The sequence below is a fragment of the Pleurodeles waltl genome, chromosome 8, assembly GCF_031143425.1.
Source record: "Pleurodeles waltl isolate 20211129_DDA chromosome 8, aPleWal1.hap1.20221129, whole genome shotgun sequence".
Lineage (NCBI taxonomy): Eukaryota > Metazoa > Chordata > Amphibia > Caudata > Salamandridae > Pleurodeles > Pleurodeles waltl.
Genome location: NC_090447.1, coordinates 736,689,049 through 736,714,935, shown reverse-complemented (window position 1 = coordinate 736,714,935; position 25,887 = coordinate 736,689,049). Strand labels below are relative to the sequence as shown.

The following is a 25,887-nucleotide window of genomic DNA, read 5'->3' as shown; positions in this document are numbered from 1 at the left end:
TCACACAAGCCTGAGAGCACAAGCACAAATTACAACAATGGATCCCCTGAAAGTAATTCTATAGAAAATTCTTGGATACACACAGCAAAAGTTACTTCAATTCATTCTAAGCTAAATTTTGGGATATACATAGACAACAGAAATTACTGCAACCATTGTAGTATAATATCATGACAACTCGGATAAAAAGTTTCCAATGTAGCAGTGCACATTTATTTACATCATAAATACAGCGAAAATTACTGCAATTATCTCTATACAAAATTCTTGAATATAGACAGCAAAAATCACTGCATCCATTGTAGTATAATATCATGACATTTCGGATAGTTGGTTTCCAGTGTATCAACGCAAGTTTATTTACATCATAAATCATTACATTTGCATTACGTAGTCAATGTTTGAAATAAAATGTGTACAAAGTGAGCCCTCCACGACCAACAATTACAACCAAAGTGAAAATTGTAGGTAGGTTGGTATGCAAACAACCAAGCAAAGATGTCTTATTAGATTAGGAACAGTTGCCTAACTACACAGTCTAATGGTGTATCAGAGGGTTTGTTTCCAAACAGTGTTGATGACGTTTCGACCAATCAAGAAATATGAGGGCCTCATCAGGACTAAGGGATAGCCTGGACAACTAGGGGCTCCGAGTGAATTGGTGCTTAGAATCAGTAAATGAGTGTTGGTAATCAAATATATACTCACGGGTGCCGTCCCCGTGAGAAGAATATGTCAGGAAGAAGCCCTTTCTCCTTCCTGACAGTGGTGGTCTACCTAGACCGCTCGACTCCAAATGTGGGGGTTTTCGTGGGATGCATATAGTTGCCCCACGCATTGTGGCCATCCTTCGCCTATCTAGTCTTCTCATGGGTACAGCACCCGTTGGTTATATTTTTTTTTACTTACCGGCACTCATTTGGTGATTTTAAGCACCCCTTTCTTGAAACTTACACCAAGAAAAACTATGCTATCTTAGAGGACGTTTTTTTAGATAAGCATCAAGATTAAATTAAGGACAGGGAGCAATCTCAGTTTATTTGTGATTAAAGGCAGTATAAACAAGGTCGAGTATACTAGTGAGCAAGAAAGTCTGATGTAAGTTTCAAGAATAGGGCACCTAGCAAGGTACTAACACAAGAAGGCAGCTGCCCGCAACGCCATGACTAATCTTTGTGCTACAGCAATGACCATCCACCACACTTTCCCGGCTCCTCGCAGCCCCCTCTACCATAAACGGAATTCTTCATGCTCAACTTTAGAAGGTAACTTTTTTAGAGGGTTTAACCCAGTCCCTGTATCCAGCCCGTGCTTCATCACAGTCAGTTTGAACTTGTTACTTTTACATGGTCTTGCACGACCAGACAGCTGCAAGTGTAGCTTAGTGTCTTTAGGCCCTATACCTGAAATCTTTGAAAATGCATATCTCCGGATCTAGTGATTGTATTTTTGTTGTTTTGAGGTCACATCATTTATTAAATTTTACTCTTTTTCTAAATTGGTGTGGGATTATTCTTGTGTTGTGTTTTCACTTTAGTATTGTTTATTTGATGCATAAATACTTTACACATTGTCTCTAAGTTAATTCCGACTGATTTTGTGCCAAGCTACCAGAGGGGTAAGCACAGGTTAATTTAGTCACTTTTTGTGCTTCATTCTGACCAGATATGTGCCTGCTGCTTGAGTAGGGGTTCATCTTCCTTGACCTACAACATAATTTCTCACAATTAGACATACAAACAACACATATATAGGTATCCTCAAACAGCACATGAACATGCATGGTGGATGTATAGATGTTTGTGAGAAAGGATGGATCAGATCAATGGATGTATACACAAGGTTAGAAGCTTGGTTTAATGGATGTAGTTGCATGTGTGGATATATTGGGGAGGGAGGCTAGATGACAAATAAAAACAAGCACCAAAAGATATTTCATTTTAAGATGATAATCACACTTTGTGTTTCTGCTTCCAAGGGATTACATTAGTGTCATTTCAACACAGTGATGAGCTTCAAGTAAACCATTCCTTCCAGTGCACAAATATGTATGCAAATAGACATTCTTTTTTATCTTTATCCTGTAGTAAAGACATCTGGCTGTAAAAAGTTACAACATGCCATGTTAATGTGATGCGAGAGATCAAAGTTAATGTTACACAACAAATGACTTTACTGCAACAAATCACATTATAATTTAACATTTTGCTGAACGTTGCAAAAGAAAAAGCATTTACAGTACTGTCAGTCACACATGCTCTCAAATTTGTGGAAGCAATGACAGCAAATACCTTCATGTTGTCTGTTATGTTGCCTCTTTACAAGTATGCCCCTTTAAAGACACACATCCTTACTATGTATTTTCATAGCAGAGTCCTTAGTTTTCAGGAAATGCTCCCTGTGGGTGCATATTTTGCACATTCACCCACCCGCATACTCAGGATTATCTTTATTTTGGACATTACCCCCTTTGCTTTAGACTGCCTATTTTGTTTACTTTCTTCTTCCTTCAGGTCTCTTTCATGTTTGTGTCCTTTAGGATGTATTTCCTCAATTATCCCTCTTTATGCTTGCCCACTCCTTCCATGGCTCTTCTGCGTTCCGGTGTGCTTGCTTGCAACTGGGCCCAGCACACACTCGCCAAGTTTTGTTTTTCATTGCTCTCCTTGATCACACCCCTTCCTGGGTTCCTTTATTGCTTGCTACCATCCTTTGCACCATGTCCACATGTTCTGTTTCTTTTTGCGTCCCTCTCTTCCACCACATCTTGCATTCCATGGTTGCTTAATCCCCTCCCTCCAACATCCTCTAGCAATCTGTTGTTGTTTACCTTGCTCCCACAAACCCTTTTCTCCATACCACTGATAAGTACCCCCCCTCCCCACCGTTCCAGTGTTGTTGCTTGCCCCGGTTCTTCGCACCCCTTCCGGTGGCATTGAAGCTTACACACTCCCATCGGCACAGGAAAGAAATGCAGGGATGCAATGAGTCATAGCACTTTTTTTGTCAAAATTTAAGCAATGCTCCATGGCTAAATACACGGATAAAACTTGACAAAGCAAATAGCACTCATGTAGGTGAAACCTGTTGACTGACAATGATTGATATTTTTTTAGCCATGCTGTTTATGTGTTCTTTTACAGACTCTCTCTGCCTGGCCGATTATTTATTTTGAATGCATATTCCCCTACGTCTACTTTTTCTTTCTTCCCCATTGCATAGCTTACAGGGTATATTTACATACTGTCTGCTTTAATTCCACACTCTGTTCTCTTGTTTTCAAACGTTCTAAAAAGCCTTGCACTTTCCCTTTAGCTATCACAGCTACAGTTGTAAATTTAATGAAACATTAAATTTCTTAACAATGCCACACTTGATTTACACACATTTGAGTTGCTAACTATACTTGTAATCCTACTTTCACAACCATTCATTCCCTACACAGTAATCCTCACTTAAGTTAAACAGTAAACATTTAATTTAACTACCACTCACTCACCAGGCTTGTCCTTAATCCTCTCAGGGAAACCATTTGAGACAGATTTACAGCTACAAACATATGTTGCTTTATGACTCTCTTGAATCAAAACAGTTAACTGTTCAAGTCAATTAAGCACTTTTTTTATTATAATTTATTAAAGTAAAGCTGTGAAATTAAAAGGGTTACAGACATTGCTGTAAACAATGACTATAAGTTCACTTATAACAGTCATTAACACTGCACTGTAATTTTCACACAGTTTTCCTTTCAATTGCAAGCACCACCCTAAAAGGTTGAAAGGGGGTTCACACATACATCCTGGCTACTTACACTGCTATGCTTGCTTTCATTTTCTGCTGGGCGCCTCTGTATCTAAAACGTTAGACTTTTGTGGCCTGATTGTTTCTCAATGTGTCCTCTATTTGTTCCCTCTACCCCATCAACAAAATCTGCCTTTTGAACATTCACATGTTCTTTCTTCTCAATAGGTTTAATTTCTGTATTTATTTTTTTACATTATTCTGCCTACTTCCTTCCCCCCGTACATTACCTACATGCCCCTGTCCTTCATGTTAAATTTCCAGTCCCCTTGCTTTACAGCCACAATGCTTGTATGGCCGGCCTACCTGTTTGGGTAACACACTTAATTAGCAAGGGCCAGAAATGGTTTATACAACTAATTTGTTATAAATATGTTGCATTTATTTTCCAATTTATATTAAACTACTACTATTTCACAAACATAGATTTCCTAGACACTATTTCTCCTATTAGATACAGAGTACACATCAAAATAAAGTCCACACCATTATTCTCCTTTGATGCGCCATTTTGGTTGTTCTGAATCCTCTCATGGAAAGTCCTTGTCACACTTGTACTTCTAACAACATATCTTGCTTTGGCACCTTCTTTGAAGGCAAAAGAAGTAGCTCTTCAACTATATAAAATTACTTTAAAATTCTTCGTTATACCCAAATTTGAATTTTTCAAAGGTTACACACAGTGGAGTCTCCCATCACTTTAGCTAAACTGACAACAGCTTAAAACTATACACTACAATTAGAACACTAAAACACTGTAAGGAAGGATGATATTTTTTCTTATTTTCTTTGATTGCTAATTTCACCTTGGTGAGTGGAAGAAAGTTCACAAACGTGCTAAATACACTGCGGTGCTAAATACACTGCTAAAGTTGCTTTGAGCTCCAACTGGCCGCCACTGTGAATAAATGTCATCCTTCTCTCCTTTGGTAGGAGAACATTTGAAATATTTCTTAAACTGGTCACATACCAATGTGATCACTACATAACAAGTCAATAAATAACATTGCTGTTTGTTTGATTGTATAGTTACATGTACAAATTTTTGACTTGCTTTGCATGTTCTTCATGTTTGAATAACACATTTTACAAATATGTTTCTATTTCAGTTACACACTACTGGGTTAACCATTAGTCCCTTACTTCATTTTCCTATCTTTTGTCACTGTAATACTATTTACTTTCAAATTAATTTTGTTCTACTGGGCACTTTTCCATAGTGGTCTTTTCATTTGAAGAAAAAAAAAAATACATCTTCTAGCCGATTAGGAGTTTTCTGGCATTCAGGAACCCACGTTTTAAGGGTTAAAGACAAACACAACCACCTTTATAACCCAGCAGTGTACAAAATTAACACCTTAAACATTGAAATCTACTGCACCAATACTATAAATATTTTCTTCTTAGGAAACATTATGCAGCTCACATTCTATTCTCTCTTTAGGTTTATTTGCACACACACTTGGCACCTTCTAGAACACCAACAGACATTACCTCCAAATACCTTTAAACATCACAATAAATATGTTGTCAAAAAACATTCAAGGACTAACGTAAAAAGTTTATGCCATAGCACATACATGTACTCTAACACTATATTCCAGCTTTGAACAAACCGCAATTTGTTCAATTCAGATAACCAATGTCAGCAACTGTTTTTGTTTACCCTTTCCGTACAGCCAGTGAACTACAAACTGTCATTAGTACGTCCTTATTCATCAGGCTTACCTCTCCATTGTTGTTTAGAACTACATACTACATTTATCCTTATTTCTATAGCCTACAAATATATATAAAAAAAACACACTGACACCATTTACTATGCTTCGCAAACTAAACCTCGCTCTCCTTCTAAAACCTACAACCTCGAATCCACTCAGTAAATTTGGTAAGTATGAGCAGTTTCAATTTTTTTATTTAGCTTTCATGTCCTTTTTTGCCGTTCATATTTCGCTTGAATGTAACCAACAATTATTTAACACCCTCTTCTCATACTAAGCTAGGCCATTCACATGTAGGTCATATTTACTTCACATAAAATGGGTTTGCATTACACTATTTAACTGCAGGTGCAAATACAACTTTTGAAAAGTAAAAAAAATAAAAGGAAAAAAAACATACATTTTGTGACCAATATGGACAGCAATTTCTCTCCCGCTTATGCATAACACACAACATTGCACATCGAATGCTGGTGGCCTATTAGCATCATAGACTGGGGAAAGATAATATGTTGAGTTCCTTTATGTCATAGGTGTCAAAGTTGCCCCACTAGGGCTATTGCGAAAAACATAATTATAAGTGAACCAGATATGCACTATGTTATTCCATTTTGTTTTTTTAAAGTTTTTGGCCTTTTTTTTTTTTTTTACGTATTCCTGTTATATTTCTTACCTCAACACAAGCTTCCATCCTCTTGCTTTGACACACACAGTCATCCACTTTCTCAATGTTTGATTAGAATATTGTTCCTTTATAGTACGACAAATACTATTTTTTTAAAATGTTTTACACACACATCTATGCCGGTGTCCTTTCAGCTAGAATTTCAAGGCATCCCCATTTCATTTATGTCCATGTCTTTGAGTTGTTTTTGCTATCTTTTTGCCTCCAAGTCCCTGTCCTTTGTTTTCATTACCTTTGCACCCATACTTTTCGATCCTTCTCCCAAAAAATAACGTACAAGTTAACTTTAAATAATATGTGGTTGCATTCCACAGTTCCTTCTCAAGCACAAACCCAATGTTTTACAATAAAACACAAAGAAAACAATTGTGACCAATGCAGATTTTCAGTTATCTCCCGCCTCTGCATAGCACACAGCATTCTTCATCCAATGCCTCTAGGCTGCTCCTTCGCTGTACTCAGAACACTTCAATCTCCAGGGCTATTACGAGCGTAGACAGGACAAGGTAATGTCCAATGTAGGTCTACGACCAACATGAGTAGGTCATATTATAAGTTGAGAACACATGCGGTTCACAGACCTTACACTTCACTTATTGGAATATTTTGAGCCTGTTTCTCTTCTTTATTCTTCCTCAGTTCGACCCTCAACGGGTGCGTCCTTCCTCCTCCTTTAACACCAGCCAATGTACTTCACAGGATTATGTTTGTTTTTAATATTACTCCTTTCCTTTAACCTGTATGTGTTTACCATCTTGTCCACAAACAACGACTCCATGACTATGGCCCTGATTCTGACCTTGGCGGACGGCGGAGGCCGTCCGCCAAGGTACCGCCGCCAAATGACCGCACCGCGGTCAAAAGACCGCGGCGGCCATTCAAACATTTCCTCTGGGCCGGCGGGCGCTCTCCAAAAGAGAGCCCGCCGGCCCAGAGGAAATGCCCCTGCAACGAGGACGCCGGCTCAGAATTGAGCCGGCGTAGTTGCAGGGGTGCAACGGGTGCAGTTGCACCCGTCGCGTATTTCAGTGTCTGCAAAGCAGACACTGAAATACTTTGCGGGGCCCTCTTACGGGGGCCCCTGCAGTGCCCATGCCATTGGCATGGGCACTGCAGGGGCCCCCAGGGGCCCCGCGGCACCCCCTACCGCCATCCTGTTCATGGCGGGTTTCCCGCCATGAACTCCGCCGCCATGGAGGATTCCCCCGAGCAGCGGAAAGTCGGCGGGGGACCGCCGACTTTCCGCTTCTGACCGCGGCTGAACCGCCGCGGTCAGAATGCTCGTGGGAGCACCGCCAGCCTGTTGGCGGTGCTCCCGTGGTCGACGCCAGGGTCAGAATGACCCCCTATGTCCCTTAAGCTCTATCTTCTACTCATCCCCATCTAGTCCAGTGTCCATTTTTAAATTACCCACGCAAGCCTACTTTTGAATCCTTAGCCAATAACATTGACTGCATGTTTACTTCACATAAAATTCCTTTGCATTCCACGGTTTATTCTCAAGAGCAAACCAATTTTCTAAAGTTAACCAAAAATAAAGCATTTCTAAATTCCTAAATCAAGGCATACTGCCATTTATACTTCTCCTGCGTATCACACAGCGTTCCTCATCTATTGCATCTGGGCTGCTTCTTCACTACAATCAGAACACTATGCTTTCCATGGCTATTAGGAGGATTGATCGGGAAAATTAATATCTTCACTTCCTTTAGGTCATTGGTGTCCAACATTAGCCAAGGATGGCAGTCATCAAAGCATATTTATAAGTTAACCACATATGCTGACTGTGTGATCCTTAGACGTTAATTTTTTACAAATATAGCTGGGCTCTTTCTCTTCTTTATTTGTACACCATTTCTTCCCTCAAAGCCCTAGTCATTCTTCTTGCTTTGACACATGACCATTCACTTTCTCAAGATCATGCTTGTTTTGAGTAGTGTGCCTTTACACTAGGCTGTGTACCATTTTAACTTACACACACAGGCTGTTCATGGCTGTGGCCTTCCAGCCCAATTTTCAAAGCATCCCCTTTTAGGTCTATGTCCTCTGTGTTGGTTTTGCGATCCATTACCACAGTGCCCCAGTCCTTTGTTTTAATAACCCTTGCACATGTACTTTTAGACCCTTTTCCCCGAACATAACCTGTTTACTTAACATAACATGGGTTTATATTCCAGAGTTCATATTCAATCATATACACAATTAGTTGCAACAAAACAAAAATAAAAAAATCGATTTTGACATCAAGGCAGACGGTTAGTTCTCCCCTTCCTCTGAGTAGCACACAGCATTCCTCATCTTATGCGTCTGGCTTGCTTCTTCACTACACTCAGAGCACCCAGGTCTCCATGGCTGTTAGGTTTGTGGAGGGGGACAAGGTAATGCCTTAATTTCTTTTTTGCCATGGGAGCCCAGCAAAGGCATAAGTTCGCCTTTAACAGTTCATATCTGTACACCAACAATAAGTGCTCCTTCCACTTCAAGTTTAGAACATTTTCAGACAGTTTCTCTTCTTTAATCTTACTCTATTTCTACCATCAACACCTGCATCCTTCCACCTTCTTTAACACTGGTCAATTAACTTTGTCAGGATTATGTTTATTTTTGATATTAACTCCTTCACATTAACCCAATTACTTATATAATCTTTTCCACACAATGGCTTAATTCATGTGTCCATTAAGCTCTAATTTATGTTCATCCCCCTCCGTGCTCCCGCCTCTCTTTATCTCCAATACCCTTAGCAAATGTATCAATTTTAAATACCATTTTGTGACGTTAGTTTAAATTATTTTTGCGAAATTTAAATTAAGACTGATATTTTTAACAAGTCTAACTTTCCTACATATTGTATAAAAATATATTGACCAAAGTGACACTAATTTAATCTTCAACATCGCTAACTGAAAGTACAGCTCAGAAGTTACCATTATACATGTATAATATTAATCCTTTGAATACAATATAGCAAAATCCAAAGATACCTTGTGCCCAATATTATTGACAAATGTTATGTTTACATTTAAGAACAATACAAATATTTGCTTGTGGTAAATTTATTCCACAAATAAATTCAAGTGTTTTGGTGAGCTAGCTTCTCATATCTACCACTTTCAAATAATTATAAATACTTACAGAATACACTTATCATTAATTAATAACATTTATACTTAATACATGCCTTCTTTGCAGAAAAGCATTACAATTGATATACATTACTGGTTACATGTAAGTATTCTATCATAAACAATGAAACTATAAACACATGACAACATGAAGAATTTATGGTTCACAACATTATACGGATAATCACATACAAATTGTAATATTTGAAAGATTTGACAGTTCTAAATCTTCCTACATTTCTCTCTCTAATTACTAAATACTATATTTTTGGTACATTTAAAATGCAAGTTTTTTCTCACAGCACTCCCAAAACTGTAGGACTATAGCCAGGCCCACTAAATGTATGCAGCATCAAAGAACACAAATAAGCAGCACAGTTACCAATATTATGCACAAACGAAAGGAAAATTAAACAACACAAATTATGATACTATTTACTAGAATTCCTCCTCACTGTCTCAGCAAATGTTGCACATCATTACAATCATTTTAACATGTACATATAGCTAAGAACAACAATATAAACAATAAATCTTTGTGAAAAAAAAGTTTCACAGCTCAACACCATGTGCGCCAGCATTTCTACAAAATTCCCATCCTTTCAGCTACAAACATCATAACTATAATTATAATAAGATAGTAAGGTTAACGTGACATTATACTTAGGTGAAAATGGCAGTTTTAATATACCGTTTCAAACTAACAAACCACTGAAGTCACCAATTAGTTATCTCAAGTACTTATAACTCGTGCCCTAAAATAACTATAACTTGTGCCCTCACTATGCACAGCGTTGCCATCCATGAAGTTATTTCAGATGTTGCAGTTATGTTATCAATGATGTCATAGAACATTATCATGAGTGAGATTATATGGAAGGTAACTGGTAGTACATGGTGAGGTAAGAAGTGGTTTTATTAGTTTGAAACAGTATGTTTAAACTGCCATTTTCACAATACTATACCATCACTTTAACCTTTGTTTTTTTCAGTGAATTTCTAAGGCATTTTTGAGATAAGATATAAGTACGATTCATAACTTTTGTATCACTTTAACCTTTGTTTTCTCAGTTTCTATTTTGTTTTTTAAATGTGCAGTAAGATGTCCATTGAATGCCTGGGGAGGGCCGCAGGGCTTGGCCCTAGGCACTCAACCCACGTGGGAGTGCATGGCTGACTGTGAGCTGTAAAATTTTAGAGGGTGTTTTTGTGTGATGTAAACATATAAAGGATGTAATTTTAAGTAAGACAGACCTATTGTCTTTTGTATGAGGTCATCACATCAATATATGCAAAGCATACCTACTGTTTCTGTTATAAGCTCACCAAGAACTATATTCAAATGTATATTTTTTTAATTGTCACATAGAATTTTTTTTTCAAAAGTTATTGTCCTAAAAATATTTTAATAAAACTTTATTGAAAAAAGCAAGTCTTCGAGTCTTTTTTACAATAATATATAGAATATGGCAAGCTATTCTGGTGTCATCGATTTAATGACCCAGGAGACGTACTGCAGCCCTTTAAACCCTTAAAGAAATGATTGGAGATACCTTAGTCCCTTTTTGGGACACCACCAGGAACCAAAAATAACTGTTTAAAGCCCTTGCAGGGCATTATGGGGTGCTAGTGAATATGAAATGAGCGGCTACTCCGCTCATTTAATTTCTTATGCACTGCTATGCCCTGGCTCCCTCTCCCACACTGGCGTCTGTGTGTAGATATATAACGGCGCCATGTGTAACCCACTCCTGCACTGCCAGGGGGTCCAGGAGACAGGGAGGCCCATGGCCCTGTGCCCTGCAAGCTCACCCTTTTTGGTGCTGGGGGAGCTGTCTTCTCTTGTTTGCTCCCATGGTGGGAGCAGCTTTTCTGCTGCTCCTGCGGGGAGCAGACCTCAGTTCCATGCCCATCACAGTGCAGGCAGGGAAAAAGATCTGTGATCCCGCCTGCCAGGAGCTTTTCTGCTCTCACCAGGTGGGATCAATGCTGTCGCCCTCACTCTAGCAGGCGGGGAGCTAGCAGTGTGCCTAATTTGGTGTAATTCTGTTCAGCCAATTTGACTGTAGCACTTTTCAAAAATTCCAGGGGAATGCCACGGTGAAAATGCCTTTTTGGACCCCCCCCCCCCCCCCCCCCTTTTTCTCAGCCCCTTCCTTGGCAACTGAAACTTTTCAGGAAGGAGCTGTGATAAAAAAAAAACAAAAGAGCAATTTTAGTAGGGTTTGTGAAGATTCTGCAAGCGGCGCCAAAGAGGCCATTTCTATGGAAACAAAGCCTTAACTATAACCAGCCAGTAGCAACCAACACTGGATAATATAAATAGTGAGGTAATATGGAAGGTACATAGATATATAAAGAAAATGAGAAATAGATATGTACATAAATATATATATATATATATATATATATATATATATATATATATATATATATATATTACTTATGGTTAACCCTATACACATAGTAAAAGTTGAGTAATCTAACACTTTCTTATTCTGTACAAACACCTACATTCGATCAAATTCATGTATTATGTAAATACTACAATAAACCTTATATTTTTCAGAAAACAAAAAGATCATTAAAAGACTATTAATATACTATCTTTATACAAAACAAAATAATAATAAAAATACAATCCTACAAGCGAAATATCACGAGGACCCTAAAACAATTAGCAAAATTTCCAAATGCAAACAATGGCTACCAAACTGTAGTTTGACTGTCTTACATAACTACTATAAACCAGCTAATACTTGGGAACAAAACAGTCTACATTACATTATGGCACTAGGAGATAACATATCAAAAATGCATTCTATTAATAATAAAATATATATGAATCCCGATGATTTACCTTCTTATATACAACATAATAAGATCTACTCATTCAAACTAGGAAAACCATGTTATGGCCACATCATAGATTGTGCTGGCCCAATGTACCCAGACATATTACGACTGCCTTAAACGCAACAGTAAATTTACAAACAGGGATAATACAATGTATGTATGAAAATACAATGTCTATATTTACACATTTTCCTACATTTTAATTTACATGAGTGACACCAAAAATGAATGCCTCCTTCCAATGGAGCATGTATTACAGTTGAAATAGCAACTTTTGAGGCACTAATACACTAGATTAAACAACTAGACTATGATATTAAAGTTCCAAATTAAAATGATACTGCTGATGAATTATTTCCATTTAACTTAATACAATCAGAATAAACATTCCAAGCATCAATGCTAAAATACAGAAGACACTGGCAAATAGCACAACAAAAAAACGGATTCACATATGAAACATCCACATACTGCAATGCAATTAGCATTACATTCACACCTGTTCAACAAACATTAATACCTTCTAATTCAAGTCTACCTATAAAAACATAAATCACTTTGCCACTATCATCACAAGCAACATCTATAACATACATTAACACACAGCATATCAAACATTACACACATTCACAATCAACAAAATTATGTCATTCACTTCTAAGAAGAAGAAATAGTTGCTGAACAGAGACGGTTCAGAAAAAATAAACATTTCAACATTCACAACAAAAAAACTATTATTACAACATTAGATCACATACACATATCACATATTTATTCACTATCACAAAGAAAAGTTACATGGACCAAAATACATTAGTACCATTTGTAATTGATTATGGCATAAACAATCCTGTAAAAAAAAAAAAAAAAAAAAAAAATCACACATTTTTATAACATATCCAATGTTTTATACAATGAAATATAACACAAATTAAAACAAAAAAAAAATTATATATATATATGTGACGCTTGCTATACTTACATTACAAAAATAAAACACCACCCACTTTTTTTCGGAATTGGATGAAATTTCTAAACATTCCACCACAACTACTTTTGCAAGATTTAGAATAGAGATTAGTTTCACCTAGAATACCATTAATACAAATTAGATAACCACAGGCACCAAAGCTATCATTATCTGGGGCAGTAGTCAATGCATCCGCTGATGTTATGACAATTGTTAACTATTACCCAGCCAAATTTCTAATTAAAAAATTCTTATTAGATTAAAGAGAATATTGTTTTATAAATCTTTACACAGTTCCGAAAATTTAAAACCGAATCAAGTCAAAAATGCAGCACTGTGGCTAGCAATAAGTAGCAAAATGTTTCAAGAATATGGACTAATAATTAATAGTGAACCTTCACAAACTAGAGATCAATCAATGGAGTATTTGTAGAGTGCGGCTTGTCACCCTTGATGGTATCCAGGCACTTGGAGCGGGTCTCATTCGATGAGCCAGGTCTTGAGCCCTTTCTGAATTCAGTCAGTGGTGGAGGGGTATGGCGGTGGAGGGGGAGAGCGTTCTAGGCCTTAGCGGGGAGAGGGGAGATGGACCGACCTCTGGTGTGGCAGCAGCGCGTGCGAAGGTCAGGTGTGCAGAGCGGAGGTTCTTGCAGGGCTGGTGGAAGTGCAGACATTGGTTCGGGTAGGTGGGTCCTGGGTCATGGAGGGCTTTGTAGGCATGGGTGACGAGCTTAAAGTGGCATCTATTCTGGACTGGGATCCAGTGGAGGTCTTTCAGGTGTTGGGAGATGTGGCTCTTGGGCAGGTTGAGAAACACTTTGGTGGCAACGTTCTTGATTGGAGCCTTTGCGCGAGTTCGGTGGTGGGGCCTGCATAGAGTGCGTTGCCATAGTGAAGACGGATGGTAATGAGGGCAAGAGTAACTGTCTTTCTTGTGTTGATGAGGAGCCACTTGAAAATTTTCCGGAGAATGCAAAGCCTGTGGAAGCAGTCTGAGGAGACCGAGTTGACATGACGTCCCACAGAGCTCGCTGCCTAGGATGATGCTGAGGTTGTGGGCATGGTCTTTCAGCGTGAGGGTGGGGCCGAATTTCAACAGCCACCAGGAATCATTCCAGAGGACGGTGTTTTTGCTGCAGTTGAGAACTTCCGTCTTGTCTGTGTTCAGCTTTAAGCAGTTGTCCTTCCTCCATACTGAGAAGTTCTTTATGCAGTTGTGGAAATTCGTCTTGGCAGTGGCGGGGTCGGCAGAGAGTGATAGGACAAGCGGAGTGTTGTCATCATAGGAGATGATGTTGTGCGATCAGACAATGGCCGTAAGGGAGTCATGTAGAACCATCCTTCTGATAGATCACACAGCCTACCAGCAGGAACACTAGATACCATATTAACAAATGAAATTATTACCACTGACAGTGTAAGCATATTATGCTTAGCACTTGCAGAACATAATACACCCCGAGGTTCATCTGCAAATGAGATTTTGAATTTGTAGCTTTTCCAACAATTTTCTTGGTGAATGCACACCTAATAATCAAGAAAGACACCACCAGGTATTACGAAGCTGCGACAGTGGGCTTCTCTTTAACCTACATAAAATGACACATTAAGCAAATACAAAGCAAAATGTATATTTAATTACATAAACATGTTACCAATGGAAACATCAATACTGCGAAAAGTATCAAACACAATTTGGAATACATCCTCCATTTTAATTGAGTATAGAGAGCACTAAAAACCACCATATTGGGAAAATTGCAAAAAGATATTTTTGCAATGATAAGCCAACTTGGAATAGTAGCATTTTTTTCTTACTTTATGTGCAGCTGAAGTTAAATTGTACCATTTAATAAATATACTATTGTTGCTTACTTTTAGATTGTTAAATTTAGGCAAAGAGGTTCGGTAGATATGCATGCATTATTATGTATTGTGAAAGAATGCTTCACAATATGGAGAAACAAACCTAAGAAAACAATAATATTTAGTGATAAATATAACATGTAAAAAAAAAGAAAAAAAAAAGACCACACAAGATCCAAAAGTAGAACATAGCGTTTCGCTACAAAACATGCACACACCAAAAACTGGCATCAAAACAGAAGAATATGCAAAATTCACTACCTTGAATACTCAATGTGAAAACTAGGGTCCTTGAATCTCAAGCAGTTGAAATACTGGACAACCTTTAACAAGAGCATATTCACAAAAATCTAAAAGCTATTAATGAGGGAGTGGTTTCGCCACGAAAACGGATGGCCGTTTGAACTGCGAGCTCCCTACGCCGGCAGGGAAGCAGCCATCCCCCTTTCCTGCCCCTGAGGACTGGTGGTGGAGCCCTATCCACCCCGATTGGAGTCGCCGACCTGGTGGAGAGACGGCACCTCACCCAGTAACAGTGAGCTTATGCCGACTATGAGTTGGCACTTTCACTCGGGCCTGAGTGAGGGGGCGGAGCCATGGCCTGTAGTGAGCACCGACGCCACCTGTCGAATCACCGGGTTGTGCGTCTGACTTCCCCGTGGGCTCGGCAGCACTGCTCAACATGGCAGAGCCTGAATCTGGGTCCTGAGAACTGCCACAGGATCGCCCCCGAGCCCCGCTCTTCACAGGCCCAGCAGTATACTGTTCCAAAGAGGGGGGGGGGGGGGGGGAGCCTAAATGATCATCCAGAGGGCTGCTTCAGGACCTCAGCCTGACAGTGCTGGGCCCGATACCAAGATTCATCACGGGGAGCCTGAATAAACGCTCGGAAGACTGTCCCAAGTGCATTTAAAACATATTTTTAAAACATATTTTCTAACTATATAGGCTAAAAAGCCATAACTCTTAAAAATAGTTCTGAAAGAGTGCTCATACAATAGTCTAATTATTCAAGACACATTGGGGTCTTACCTCACTTGCAACATTTCTTGAGGGTGCCTGCTTCCTACACTTTGCATGGAAAATTGTTACTACAGGAAGGAGTCCTACTAATTTTAGGCAGCACCGAAGTCACAACAGTAGCCTTGGTCCAGTGCAGAATCTGATTTTGGGTCACAGGGCCACAGTACGTTTTATGGAACATGATCAAAATTTGGACGTAATCACCAGAATACTAATTAGAAGCCAAAGTTTTGAATCAGCTCTCCATGGGGCTGGGCATAGATATAAAAAAAAGGTTGACCCTTGTGGCACTCCTCAGTTCACTACCCTCTCTTCAAATCGAAATCGTAGCATTAAGAATATTATATTGGGTCTGAGAGAAAGTATGAAAAACAGCCCAGCCCAACCAACCATGCTGGTCCAACAAGGACTATCCCTTTTAATTGGTTAATGAGAATAGAGTGTCCCTGCTAATGAGTGATCCACAATTAGAAGGCCAGAAAGGGTACCCGGAGCACAAATAGAGTGAAGGAATTCAAGTGTTATCAACTAAAGCTTCTCGGTGCTCAAGCCTTCTCTAATTGCAGATATAAGTCAAGAAATTCAAGATGTTGAAGCAACTTGGCCAGCCATCCAGCTCGAAACTGCTCCAATATGTTAGAAAAGGCTGGAAGAAGGGTGATAGAGCTCCATCTTTATCACGTTAGGATCCAGGCTGGCTTTTTTTGCATGAGTGTAATGATGATGCCTATCTTGTAAACCTGACTAATGTGTGGGTGTGGGTGTGTACACAATAACATCATCATTTGAATTGATTTGTTTTTAATAAAGAGGGCCATGTTGTTGCCTAATGGTTGTGAAGGCATCATCATGGTAGCAAGACAAATAAGAGCAAAGATTGGGCTACTCAAAAAAGGTCTGAGAGGGTTTGAGTGAAGATTCCACATGCAAAGCAATAAAAGATATTTGTGTGGCACAGAGGCAGACTTTAAAAAGTTGTCATTGATTTTTGTTTAAGCATGTGATTCAGATTGTCAAACCCCATTTGTGGGCCATGGAGCAATCAGGGTCTACTAGGCCATTTGCATCTACTGTCCCAGGGCTGGTTCTACTCTCCTCCTCTCTTACCACGCAGTATCTCATTGGGTGAGGTAGCCTAAAAAGTTTTTCAGATATCTTCTGTTGGGTGTTAGAGGGTTGAGGCAGCCAGGTGGTTCACAGGGGTTAGCAACAGTTGAGCTAAGTGATGCAGGCCTATCTGGCTGTTTGAGGGCAGTGGCTTATTTTGGGCTTCGCTGACCTTCAGCATCAAGCAGGCTGTGCAGTCTTGCCTGGCCATAGTCTTCCACTCTTTTCAATCTCAACGGTAGTCAAGTTGGGGCTTCCCTTGGAAGGGCATCATTGCAGTCCTATTTCCCAGGCATGGGGGTCGCGTGGTGACGTCACAGCTTCTAGATGCTTTTGGGGTACAGGTGACATAAGTCCAATCAAGCGTTTGGTTATTCAGTACCACAGTTGTCGGGCAATACTTTGACAAACAGTGCTTTATGGCAATAACCTTGTGCTTCGAAGCACAACAGGTTGCTCAGCAGTCTCTGTGTCAGTAGTTGCCAATCAGTCAAAGCGGTGAGGGGGGATCTAGGTTGGGTATCATGCTTCTGTAGTCTTCTTCAGGGTGGCTGGATAGTATGGGCACAGTTACCACTGTGCAGCAGTCACGCAATCCACATTGACAAGCACATAGAATGTGTCATGCGGCAATGCAGATTCTGGCTTCAGTCAGGCAAGCCAACTGAGGACATTTGGACAAGTGTCACAGCTGCACCGAAGGGAAGGACAACAGTGGAGACCACTTGAGAATGCTTCAGGAGTGGTGCGATTCCTCTGAGGAATTCTAGGACTGGTCTATCTCCATGATGCCAATCATATGGACTTTGAGTCTCTGAGGGATTGACTAATAGCACCAGGGTCAATTGCACCATGTCACAACCATTGATCAGCTTCTCCTCCTCCTGTGTGACTGGCTTGCTCCTTCCATCTTACTCAGCAGGACACCAGGACATGTCAGGCAGTTCTTTCTTTAAATGAGACTCTAGGTGACATACCCTCACATCTGGGGAGCTGTGAGTTAAGGCAAACCTGCCCCGGTTATGCAGTAGTCCTCTGAGCTCTCTTTGGAGCAAAAATGTCTGCATTGAGGGGTGAGATTGTTTATATGCAGGAAGGTACACCTGGATAAAAACAATCAGTAATGGCAATTTGGCCCTCACAGAATACAGCACACAAGTGCCAAAGCGTAATTTTCAAATGATTGGTTATGTGCAGGAAGAGACGCCTTCCAGCACATAAACAATCATGTCTGACATTTTGCTCTTTCTATGCATGCACATAGACAAAGCAAAAACGAGGAGGAATAAAAGTATTCCTCCCCGTTGCGCCTTGATAACACCAACCCTGCGGTGGCGTCAGATTTTAATGCTGGCTCAGGTTTTGAAAACTCGCAACTCTGAGGCAGCGTCAAAATGCAATGGGTGTTGCTGTAGCAACACCCATTGCACGCCCCTTCCACGCAAATGGTTGTGTGTGAAGGAGTCGTATTTACAAGGTGGCGTTAAGCCACAAAAAGTGGCTTAATACTACCTTGTAAATACAGTACAGGGCATAGCGCCACGATGCTAGGGGCTCATAAATATGCCCCTCAGTGTCAACACAACTCCTGACCTTCTCAAAATAGGATCTCCGATCGGCTAAAATTAAACATTAGAAATATTATTGAGGCATAACCTACCTCAGTGATGCCTTACCTGATGAAATGTTACAGGGCCCGACCGATGATATCACCAGTCAAAGTCTCTCTGCTAACGGCGCAAGAGGAGAAACGCACATAGAGCGTGCCATTATATACAAAACGGGCACCAAAGAAGAGCCAGAAGCGTTGTAACGCCAAAAAGCACGGAGAGGAAAATTGGCCAAACCAGAGGCGCCATCTTTAAAGGGATTCTGCTAATAGACAATCTTATACATACACAAGTCAGAAAGCCCTCTGCCATAATGTGAGGGCATACTGCTCGAGTCCGGCAGTAACAACGAGCACCTACGAATAGCCCGAATCGCCTGCCCTCCATTATATACATATCGCAACCCAAAGTGTAGCCGGAGATGTCATAATGCCAGGGTGCATGGAAAGGAAGCAAGCAGGGGAATAATAACCAAATCGGAAACGTCTTCTTTAAAGGGTTCTGCTGATCCACATCTTTATACAAAGATAAGTTAGAAAGCACACTGCCATAAAGTAAAGGCATACCACCCAAGTAGGGACAAAGAGTACCTACGGATACCTATGGACACCAACACAGTAATAAGATATACAAAGCAGATCATAATTTAAAATACCAAAACATTTTGCAAATGGGAAATTTGAATGTCAGACCCCGGGATCAGAGGCAACACTCATTATGGGCGAGCACAAAGTGCTCCATCCATTTTGTAATCTCTCTTTGGGCTTTAAACCACGCCCATGCCATGTCAGTCACTTATATTGGTTCGTGGGCTTGCCTTTTAAAATCCACTTGCTTTCATTTGTGAAAGGCATGCATATGCCATGCCTTTCCCAGTGTTTAGCCCACCTACACAGCACCGGTAAAGCACCAAAAACATAAGAAACTCAATGTTTTCAGCCTGGAGTCCGGACTTTAGCTGTTTATTTTATACGCAGCATGATCGCGCAGCATTTTACACCGTTTTTTTTTTTGCTTTACAACGCTAATAGCTCTAACTTGAACAAATGCGAGACCCGGTGCATTGAAAATGCTTGTTTTTTTTTTCTCAGTCCAATTTTAAGTGATTTCCTGTGATGTTATTACTCAGGCCTATGTGCCCCGGTGCAGTTGCACTAATGGAAGCTACACCCCCTGGGAACCAGATTCGAATCTCAGCCTGGATTAAAAAAAACAGCGAATCATTCCAAATGTCCCCGTGTTGACAGAAAAAAAGTGTAACGTGGTCTGTGTGTTTTGAAGTAATCCTGTCTCCTTGGGAACGGTTTGCTTTTCTCTATATAAAACTGCCAAAAAAAGTGGTTTCTGACTGTCATACGAGCCCCTATCACTGGCAACAATTGAAGGCAATGCATTCATTTTAATGGGAAAAAAGACATCATGGCTGAATTGCTCAGTGTGAAATTAGGAAACTGGGACTAATCCCGGCTTCCATGCTTGACCAAATTGTGTGATCCCAGGCAAATACTTATTTCTCTTTTTTTAGACATCTTTCTGTTTATTACTAAATATAAGAGAGAGAGAGAACCTTCAAATAGCTGAGTTCAGGATGTGTTCTGTAAAAAAAATATGTAATGTTTGATTTAACCAAGTTGTTGCTCTTATAATAAGAATGTAGGTCACAGATAGGGTACATATGCCAATGGACTTGTCTGTTAGCACTCAAACAACGTTGTGTTATCAGAGAGGTGGCAAAAATGTTGCTCAGCACGCCATTGTAATAAATACTTATCAATGCAGTGATATCAACTGATATTCCAGTGTGAAACGTTTTCATATGTTAACGGTCTTAAAGATATGGTATCATGTCCTAGGGTGATATTTGCTGCGTGATTTAGATAAACAAGAATTTCCATGCTCGGTTTGTGCATTGATTCTAAGAGCCAGGTCATACCTTCTCAGCTCTAGCTCGGTTCCCCTTCAGTGTCTTAACTTCTGCGCCTTAATCGATGTGCCTAATTTCCCAGTTCGTGTGCAGGGTCCAAAACAAAGCCCCAAATTTACGAAAGCCCATGGGCGTCCTTTAAGCACACCATAAAAAAGATAGTTGTTTTAACATCGCAACAGAAATCCATTTAATTGCAGGGGGAATCGAAGACCCAAAACTTTAAGACAAAGAGAAGAAAAACATGCTCATCGGGACCTTCCCCTCGAGTTTCCATCCGAAAACGGGGCTGACAAAGTGCGTCTTTCATTATTTCAACACAAATATTGTACCGATGCAAGCAGTATGAGGTGCGATCGCTAGTCCTCACAGTGCCATTCGTACTACATTATGAACAACTAAATATTACATAAACAAATTTTACAAAATACAACCGTTCCTAAACAATTAAGTACTAACATCGCTTTTGCCACAAATTGATCAGCACTACGTGCTTGGACTGCACTTAAAAGGCGGGCTCACGACTTTCAAAGAAAGCGCAGCACTAGCAGAGAACCTTAAGGGGCGACAAGAGACCGGAATTCAAACCCCCTCACTTTCCATGTCTCCTCACTCCTTCGAAAAATACTGAACGAAATGGAATAATGTTTCGCCTCTCTAGTGAGCTCAGCACCGAATCCACGTATTACCTGAAGCAGCAGCATCTCTTCCCCCTTCCCTTCGGATTGGGCACACTACAAGTATACTTCCGTTTCCGTTCGGATGCAGAAGGAATAAATTCGGATAGAAGAAACAGAAAAAGGACTACAACAAACCCATTATGTAGTCATCAACTTGGCGGCCATCAAGCACTGGTAATGACAACTTTTTGCATTTTGCACACCAATTTTATTTTTTTCGTAATGGAGGAAACTATTGTACAAGCAATAAGGACGCTGCACACATTTTAATTTGTTTTGCACATTAAACATTTAAGTGCAGTTTTATAAAGCGCAAACTTGCCCCAAAGGCATCAGAGCGCTCTTCGTGACAATGAGATATTTTTACACACGGGAGCCAGAAGTTTCTCTTTTTTTTTTTAGGTACATGGAAGTTAATAATCACGGGATACTGAGTAGAGGTCAGGATTCGAACCTCAAATTTCTTTCAAAGCTTCACTTCGAATTAAGTTCCTTTATAATATCCACTCATATTATCATGGACTTGTATTTTTTTTTTAACTGTAACGCCACTTATATGAGATATTATAAAAGCCAGTTGAATTATACAATAATGGAAAAACAAACTTTGGCAAGGTTGACTATATTAGGTGGCTACAAAAGACAAATTAATCCGCACATTATGTGACATTATTATTTTGATAGTTTGTTATTTTTTCACACTTTGCTAGAGCGATCCAAACACTTCAAAAAATACTAATGTTTCTTAAGAGTAAAATTCATAAACATCCTATTTAGCAGGCCCTATCCAAAATGTTATTTAACAAAAAATAATGCTTTTGTCTTGCATTGAAGTGCAGAAGAACTACTGAGTTAAGACAGGGGCTACTTTGCTACAAATGTGATGGTTGGAGTTGTTTGCTTTGCTGTCCTGGGGGCGTCCCTCTGTAAACTAGGCTAGTATACTCCTGCAACATTTGACTGTCATGGTCGTGAAGAAGACAAAGGCATCTGATATGGGTAAACTATTATTTTATATTATATATTTATTCTTTTATATTCTAATATTTTATATTACTATTATACAATACTTAATACTATCTGTAGAAAAGTACCATCTTGCCTGGCATGTTACCACCATATTTCACTGTATATATGTTGTTTTAGTTGTATGTGTCACTGGGACCCTGCCAGCCAGGGCCCCAGTGCTCATAAGTGTGCCCTGTATGTGTTACCTGTGTTATGACTAACTGTCTCACTGAGGATCTGCTAATCAGAGCCTCAGTGGTTATGCTCTCTCATTTCTTTCAAATTGTCACTAACAGGCTAGTGACCAATTTTACCAATTTACATTGGCATACTGGAACACCCTTATAATTCCCTAGTATGTGGTACTGAGGTACCCAGGGTATTGGGGTTCCAGGAGATCCCTATGGGCTGCAGCATTTCTTTTGCCACCCATAGGGAGCTCTGACAATTCTTACACAGGCCTGCCACTGCAGCCTGAGTGAAATAACGTCCACGTTATTTCACAGCCATTTTACACTGCACTTAAGTAACTTATAAGTCACCTATATGTCTAACCTTTACCTGGTAAAGGTTGGGTGCTAAGTTACTTAGTGTGTGGGCACCCTGGCACTAGCCAAGGTGCCCCCACATTGTTCAGGGCAAATTCCCCGGACTTTGTGAGTGCGGGGACACCATTACACGCGTGCACTACATATAGGTCACTACCTATGTGTAGCTTTACAATGGTAACTCCGAATATGGCCATGTAACATGTCTATGATCATGGAATTGCCCCCTCTATGCCATCCTGGCATTGTTGGCACAATCCCATGATCCCACGGGTCTCTAGCACAGATCCGGGTACTGACAAACTGCCTTTCCTGGGGTTTCACTGCACCTGCTGCTGCTGCCAACCCCTCAGACAGGTTTCTGCCCTCCTGGGCTCCAGCCAGGCTTGGCCCAGGAAGGCAGAACCAAGGACTTCCTCAGAGAGAGGGTGTTACACCCTCTCCCTTTGGAAACTGGTGTGAAGGCAGGGGAGGAGTAGCCTCCCCCAGCCTCTGGGAATGCTTTCATGGGCACACATGGTGCCCATTTCTGCATAAGCCAGGCTACACCGGTTCAGGGACCCCTCAGCCCTGCTCTGGCGCGAAACTGGACAAAGGAAAGGGGAGTGATCACTCCCCTGACCTGCACCTCCCCTGGGAGGTGCCCAGAGCTCCTCCAGTGTGCTCCAGACCTCTGCCATCTTGGAAACAGAGGTGCTGCTGGCACACTGGACTGCTCTGAGTGGCCAGGGCCAGCAGGTGACGTCAGAGACTCCTTCTGATAGGCTCCTTCAGGTGTTGCTAGCCTATCTTCTCTCCTAAGTAGCCAAACCCTCTTTTCTGGCTATTTAGGGTCTCTGCTTTGGGGATTTCCTTAGATAACGAATGCAAGAGCTCATCAGAGTTCCTCTGCATCTCTCTCTTCACCTTTTGCCAAGGAATCGACTTCTGACCTCGCTGGAAGCCTGCAAAACTGCAACAAAGTAGCGAAGACGACTACTGCAACTCTGTAACGCTGATCCTGCCGCCTTCTCGACTGCTTTCCTGGTGGTGCATGCTGTGGGGGTAGTCTGCCTCCTCTCTGCACTAGAAGCTCCGAAGAAATCTCCCGTGGGTCGACGGAATCGTCCCCCTGCAACCGCAGGCACCAAAGAACTGCATCACCGGTCCCCTGGGTCTCCTCTCAGCACAACGAGCGAGGTCCCTTGAATCCAGCAACTCTGTCCAAGTGACTCCCACAGTCCAGTGACTCTTCAGTCCAAGTTTGGTGGAGGTAAGTCCTTGCCTCCCCACGCCAGACTGCATTGCTGGGAACCGCGTCTTTTGCAGCTACTCCAGCCTCTGTGCACTTCCGGCGGAAATCCTTTGTGCACAGCCAAGCCTGGGTCCACGGCACTCTAACCTGCATTGCATGACCTTCTAAGTTGTCCTCCGGTGGCGTGGGACTCCTTTGTGCAACTTCGGGTGAGCACCGGTTCACTCCTCTTTGTAGTGCCTGTTCCGGCACTTCTACGGGCGCTGCCTGCTTCTGAGAGGGCTTCCTATCTTGCTGGGCGCCCCCTCTGTCCCCTGACGCAATTAGCAACATCCTGGTCCCTCCTGGGCCACAGCAGCATCCAAAAACCCTAACCGCACGACTTGCAGCTAGCAAGGCTTGTTTGTGGTCTTTCTTCAGGAAAACACTTCTGCACGACTCTCCACGGCGTGGGACATCTATCCTCCAAAGGGGAAGTTTCTAGCCCTTGTCGTTCCTGCAGAATCCTCAGCTTCTACTGCCTAGTAGCGGCTTCTTTGCACCCACAGCTGGCATTTCCTCGTTATCTGCCCACTCTCGACTTGGTCGTGACTTTTGGACTTGGTCCCCTTGTTCCACAGGTACCCTCGTCTGGAACTCCATTGTTGTTGCATTGCTGGTTTTGGTCTTTCCTGCAGAATTCCCCTATCACGACTTCTGTGCTCTTTGGGGAACTTTAGTGCACTTTGCACTCACTTTTCAGGGTTTTGGGGTGGGCTATTTTTCTAACCCTCACTGTTTTCTTACAGTCCCAGCGACCCTCTACAAGGTCACATAGGTTTGGGGTCCATTCGTGGTTCGCATTCCACTTTTGGAGTATATGGTTTGTGTTGCCCCATCCCTATGTGTCCCCATTGCATCCTATTGTAACTATACATTGTTTGCACTGTTTTCTAATACTATACTGCATATTTTTGGTATTGTGTACATATATCTTGTGTATATTTGCTATCCTCATACTGAGGGTACTCACTGAGATACTTTGGCATATTGTCATAAAAATAAAGTACCTTTATTTTTAGTATATCTGTGTATTGTGTTTTCTTATGATATTGTGCATATGACACTAGTGGTACTGTAGGAGCTTCACTCGTCTCCTAGTTCAGCCTAAGCTGCTCTGCTAAGCTACCATTATCTATCAGCCTAAGCTGCTAGACACCCTATACACTAATAAGGGATACCTGGGCCTGGTGCAAGGTGTAAGTACCCCTTGGTACTCACTACAAGCCAGTCCAGCCTCCTACACTATCTATATATATATATTTACATGTATTAGGAAGTAGGTGGAATTAATGCATGAAATAATGCTTTACATAAATAGAGATCAATTAAAAAATACCTTTACAGATGCAAAATGAAGTCACTTTCTTTGTAACAGCCTCGATAGTAAATGAACTCCTGATGTACTTACGCCGATGTAATGACTCCCGATGTAGTGCCTTGCAAACTAACAACTGATATTCCTTTCTGCATGCATTAGCAAACTTATGTAATCAGTTACTCATCCTCCAGTAATCAGTAGCAGTCTTGTTTTGTGAAGTAATCAGAAACTCAGTTTCAAATCATCCTGAAGTCCTCAGGAAAAATCCCACCTTGTAAAGTAATCAGGTAGTCATTTTCATGTCATCCTCAAATCATCAGGTCTAGTTTCTAAAGGTTGCTGATGACTTCAAGAGCTTGATGATGTCTG

At 40.9% G+C, this 25,887-nt stretch overlaps 1 protein-coding gene across 3 annotated transcripts in view; it reads right to left on the bottom strand.

Annotated features, from left to right (window-relative positions):
• Positions 1–21,449, bottom strand: part of ARL13B (ARF like GTPase 13B) — a 518,943-nt gene extending 497,494 nt beyond the window's left edge. For 2 of the 3 annotated variants that reach the window (XM_069204925.1, XM_069204929.1), the window contains exon 1: positions 21,378–21,449. The gene's annotated coding sequence lies outside the window, so the exon portion shown is untranslated. The remainder of the gene's footprint in view (positions 1–21,377) is intronic. The other variant, XM_069204926.1, reaches the window with a different exon arrangement.
• Positions 21,450–25,887: the final 4,438 nt, after the last annotated feature.